The sequence below is a fragment of the Protopterus annectens genome, chromosome 6.part0, assembly GCF_019279795.1.
Source record: "Protopterus annectens isolate FY-2018-M chromosome 6.part0, PAN1.0, whole genome shotgun sequence".
In the NCBI taxonomy this organism is placed as follows: Eukaryota; Metazoa; Chordata; order Ceratodontiformes; family Protopteridae; genus Protopterus; species Protopterus annectens.
In genome coordinates, this window is record NC_056737.1 from 359,855,260 (window position 1) to 359,861,259 (window position 6,000).

Consider the following 6,000-nt stretch of genomic DNA (forward strand, 5'->3'; position numbering starts at 1 on the left):
TGTGTATACACCCTGTTGCACATTGTCCACACATGGTCCAATTATAGCCTTAGTTGACTGATTATACAGTTGATGTGGTACACTGGACATCCTAAAAGCCTGTGCACAGCTAGTGGAGGTGTCACTGAATTCTACCATATAAGATCTGTTGAACATCACAACTGTGTCATAGCATGACAGTAGTCACCTGTACAGCTTCCACAGACATTGACACCACATCAGGCCACAGATACTGTACATTTCCCTTGCTGCTGTAGGACATCACCATTATCTGTGCACCTCATGTGTGTGGTACATCAATGTCATGTGGGAAATGATGAATTAACATGGTTGCCAGGCAGCTAAGACCCTGTAGTTGTTGTGCAGGGGTGTCATCTGTAGATCCTCCAGTGACCTGTCACTTGACACAGCATGGTTTGGTGTGTATACACCTCAGCATCGTGCGTCACAATCCACAGTTATGTCATGGATATGCATGCAGTTATGGCTATACAATGTGTACATATTATGCATTGTACAGCAATATAGATGCCTCATGCTGCCATGCAATGGCACAGTGTCTGTACTTCACACTGTATAGCAATGTAGATGGCTCACACTACCCTTCCATGCTCATGCACATTTGCTAAACATGCATTCTATCTGTAGGGCATACAGACAACACCACAATGTGATGCCCATTATGATGCTGTACATGTGTCAGGACACCATTGTGTCAGACATGTATGCATGTTAATGCACACGTCAGCAGATTCCATGTCAAGGTCACGTCAGCCATGTGTACTGTTATCCTGTTCTGATCCACATGATGTATCATGGGGATGCATGCATACTACCATGATTGTGTGAACTGCATGGCTACTGATATGACACCTGCTTACTGTAGTGTGCACCCCAGGGAGGTATGCTTACAAACACTATTAATGTCTGAGCTGCATGCCCTCTGCTGTATCACAGGCATGCTGCATGCCATCTGTCAAATCACATGCATGGTGTGTCTGTGTGTGTGTCTGTGTGTGTGTGTGTCTGTGTGTGTGTGTGTGTGTGTGTGTGTGTGTGTGTGTGTGTGTGTGTGTGTGTGTGTGTGTGTGTGTGTGTGTGTGTGTGTGTGTGTGTGTGTGCGCGTGTGTCTGTGTGTGTGACTGTGTACCTGTGTGAGTGTCTATTGTAATTTAGAGTCTTTTTTTGCATTCACAGGTGATGTAGGTGCGTTACCCTCCTGCGGTCCATCTGATGTTAGTGTCCCCACACATACTAGCAGTGATGAACATATGCATGAGGTACAGGCAGGGTTGTCAGGGGCTGAATCTGTGCCAATGGTTGCCATCCCAGCTATGTCCCCCTCTTCCCTGCACACAGTTCTGCTGCCAACACATACCGCATCACCAGTGGCCATAGAGGAAGGACAGTCAGAGTCTGTTAGCGTGGAACGGGAACATGTGGTGGCTACAGAAGGTGTGTCTACACACCATGGTGTCAGTGTAATGACTGCAGATGTGCCACACAGGCATGTGGCCGGTGCTGCTCGTAGGAGGACCTCTGGCAGGCATGCACCTGCAAGACAGAGCACAGCTGCTGGTATCACCAGACACATGTTCCAGACTGTAATGGCGGCACAGGCACGTGCTGAATGGCAGAAAAGAGAAGGGCAGAGGCTGCAGAGGGCTGCTATCCACATCCTAAATGACAACATCCAGGCACTGGAAAATGTTCAACAGCAGATTGCTGATGTTCTGGACAGGCGATTGGGTGACATGGTCGGAATCCTTGACCGTGGCATGGCAATCCACGAGCATGAGCTGTCTGTGCTGGAACATCTGGTAGGAGTGAGGTGTAGGCCACGTGGACGTAGGCCAGCTACACCACCTAGTGCAGGTCAACGTGAGCATGCCACCTCATATGCCCGCTCCCATAGTGCTGGTAGCAGTAGCAGTGCAGCTGGTGCTGCACTGTCCACACCAGGATACAGCAGGCCACATGGACGTGGCCCTGGACGTTCCCAGCAGGGACACGGTTCCAATGGACATGTGTTGTTGGACAGTAGCCAAGCTGTACCTCCACCTGTTAGTGCATGTGCAACCCCTGGCAGGCACGGGTCACGTGGCCATGGCCGGACACAGTGAGCTGTACAACCTGGTCTGTACAATCTGGAGCTGTCAATAATACCCCGTGTAGGCCTCACAAATGGCAGAACTGTGTACACACATACACGCACACAGCAAAGACATCTGTAGGGCACCACAACACCCACATGCATACTGAACAGACATGTCCAATCATATCACTGGCCCTTACCCACACAAGATGTCATCCATTGGTGCAGCCTATGTCCCTGGCAAACATTTTCACCATGTGCATATGATGAAGTCTGTGCCGCATCCCTGTCATCCACACCATTGGTGCAGGGACATGCTCAAATGGTCTGATGCACAGGGTGAACAGAACAGTGAGAAGTGTATATTACATTAGTTGTGTAAGAATAGTGAGAGAAGTGTATATTACATTAGTTGTGTGTGAATAGTGAGAGACGTGTATATTGCATTAGTTGTGTACTGTTGACATGCACCAGACATACCATGCAGTACAGGTTTAGCATGCATTGTTATATGTTCACAGTATGTGTGTCGGTAACAACAGTAACAGCATGTTGGTAATGATGCCTTGGTTCCCTCCTTATGGTCTACTGGCATGTGCCTACAAGTAGCACTGTTTGCAGTCTCCCATGTGTAACTGTGGAGTACTCACAGGCACATATGGCAATATCAGCATGCTATACGTAGCCTCAGCCTGACTGTTGGAAAGTCTAACATAGCACAGATGTTCACACATATACTGATCCAGAAGCATGTGGGCAGTTTAATAGGCTACAGTGGCTAGAGACGTGACATCCATACCAGGTCACATCACAGGTATGTTGACATGGTGCAGGGGTTGTACACAGCGGTCTGGCCAATGATAATGTTAGATGTAACTTGATAGCATGAGGCCTCACTGTGTAGCTGTAATACCCTGTCACATTACAGGAACATGCTCACACTCACGGGGTCAACAACACTATAACGCACACCCCATAGTGTTGAGGTGAGGACCCTTGCCTATGTGGTCATCACCATCACAGTACTGTGAACCCACACGACGCGACACAGGGAAAGAACATGTACAGGTAGCCAGTGCAGCTGAGACCGATGGCATCAACAGGGTAGGGGACTGCATCACCATGAGGGGTTAGGGATCCTGTGTGTTCTGTATGGTAGCATACACCCTCACTCCATGCACCAGACAGCCATACACACCTACATACAGACACACACTGTGGAGACCACAAATGTCATACACATATGGATAGCTGATGTGTGTGATACACACACCACACCTGCCTACGTCATGCTTTCCACACTGCAGTATGTACAGATCTCTACAACAGTGTACAGGGGTGTGTAACAATTGGGATGTATTCCCCACCATATGTGGCATATATGGTCACACAAGCAAACACACATGGCAGTACTGTGAATGATACACCTGCTATATGATGATACGTCTGACAGACATGCAGCAGTGTTGGCCGCATTATGTGTACCAACGCTACCTTCGGCAATTGTGCTGCTATATGCACACAGGAGGATGTAAGTGTTACAGGTGTTAAGTGACGTACTGTTGGTAACACCTGACCACTGTGTAGGTTTTATGTCTCCACCATCAAGTAACGGTAACATAGCGTACTGTTTGCACATGTAATGGTAGGATGGCGTGTGACACACCTGTGAGCCATCCCTGGCAAACATCCATCTACACAGGTGGATCACCACGTTATGTACACACATCCATCCATACCTGCTGTACATACTACCGTACTGTCAGTATGTCACCATATACAGGTGTCAATGATGGGGCTGCATTGCAACTGCATGTTGTAGTTAGGCACAGATGAGTTACTTACATCAGCTACTGCACATGCATGGTAGCTGCATGCCCACTACAGATTGTACATGTGTGTTCGTCCTACATGCCTGTCATGTAGCCATGTTTGTATGCATTGCAATTGGTGGACATGTGTGTTGACATACATAACACATGGACTGTTGTATGATATGATGGGTGTCATGGGTAACTAGTACAGAGGGAATGTGTCCTCGGTCAACATTGCTGCCTTATGTACTGTTAGCATTCAACAGCCATGGACCCACCTTCCATTTGTGTGCGTATGATTGCTGTAGCCACTTGTCTGCATGGAGGACAGGAAAAGCTATGCTATGTACATATGTGTTGTGTGTGTGGTCCTTGCACATATCCACTGCAATTACATGTATGACATAGCCAAACATGTGTGCTCGTTGGTGTACAGCGACAGTCATCTGTCACAGCTGTGTAAGACCCAGGGCCCCTGGTATGTGTAGAGCCGACCTGGTTATGTACAGTGGTACCATTGCAATGCATAACACATGACAGAACCCTGTCGGTACATGTGTAGTCTGCACAGTTGCTGTAGACCTATGTACAGTCCACTGGTCATGAGTCACATGGTGTTGTGTTAATGTATGGCTGTGTATTGCTGGTTCAATGACACGGTGATGTCGGAGGGCTACATTGTAGATTGTGGTGTGTACCTCTGTGATATGCACCTGAGACATCTGTGATAGCTCCTGAGTGTGTACTGGTCAATACATGTGAGTGGCCTTCATGTACGTGGGGACAGTAATACCATACTGTGCCCTTCCATGTTTAGAATCCATGTGCATGCAAGACGGCCCTTTGCAACTGCTAAGTGTGTGAGCATGCCCAGTACGCCATTGTGTAGATGGACACACAGTACATTCCAAACTGCGCCCTTCCGTGTTTAGAATCCGTGTGCATGCATGCAAGACGGCCCTTTGCAACTGCTAAGTGTGTAAGCATGCCCAGTACGCCGTTGTGTAGATGGACACACAGTACATTCCAAACTGTGCCTTTCCATGTTTAGAATCCGTGTGCATGCATGCAAGACAGCCCTTTGCAACTGCTGTGTGAGCATGCCCAGTATGCCGTTGTGTAGATGGACACACAGTACATTCCAAACTGTGCCCTTCCGTGTTTAGAATCCATGTGCATGCATGCAAGATGGCCCTTTGCAACTGCTAAGTGTGTGAGCATGCCCAGTATGCCGTTGTGTAGACGGACACACAGTACTTTCCAAACTGTGACCTTCCGTGTATAGAATCCGTGTGCATGCAAGACGGCCCTTTGCAACTGCTAAGTGTGTGGACATGCCCAGTACGCCATTGTGTAGATGGACACACAGTACATTCCAAACTGTGACCTTCCGTGTATAGAATCCGTGTGCATGCAAGATGGCCCTTTGCAACTGCTAAGTGTGTGGGCATGCCCAGTACGCCATTGTGTAGATGGACGCACAGTACATTCCAAACAGACGTGTGATACTAAGTGTGTGGGCATGGCCATTGACATCCTGTATAGCGATGGTGGTCATCCAGGCAACAGGTGTCCATTTTCAATGTCACGATGGATGCCTACATTGAACACACCGGTTGCTGTCTTGAAGGGTGTACTGTCTGTGGCGTGTCCCATAGCTATGTAGTGTTGTTGTAGTGCTCCGTAGATATTTGGTTGCCCGCATCACACCACTGCAGTGTGTTTGTCTACGTCTACCTTGGGACAGTAATATGCTTTCAGACTGCTCACTCTCTATACATTCCCTATCGGCGTCCTTGCCTTTGCGGATGATGTCACCCACCTAGAAGTATGCCTCTGGGAGTGCTGTGTTCAGTAATCTCGGTAGCACATTCTGTAAATGCGTCATGCTGTAGTGTGTTAGGGTAGTTAGGTGTATGTTCGACTCCCAGTCCTGCCAAGTGTGTGTGTGTGTGTGTGTGTGTGTGTGTGTGTTTGCACGCATGCTCCCATCTGCCTGGGGACCCAGTCTTGCTTTTAGATGCCGCACACCACAGCAGTTTGCTACCGACATCTTTGCCTTTGCGGATGATGACACGCACCTAGATGTCT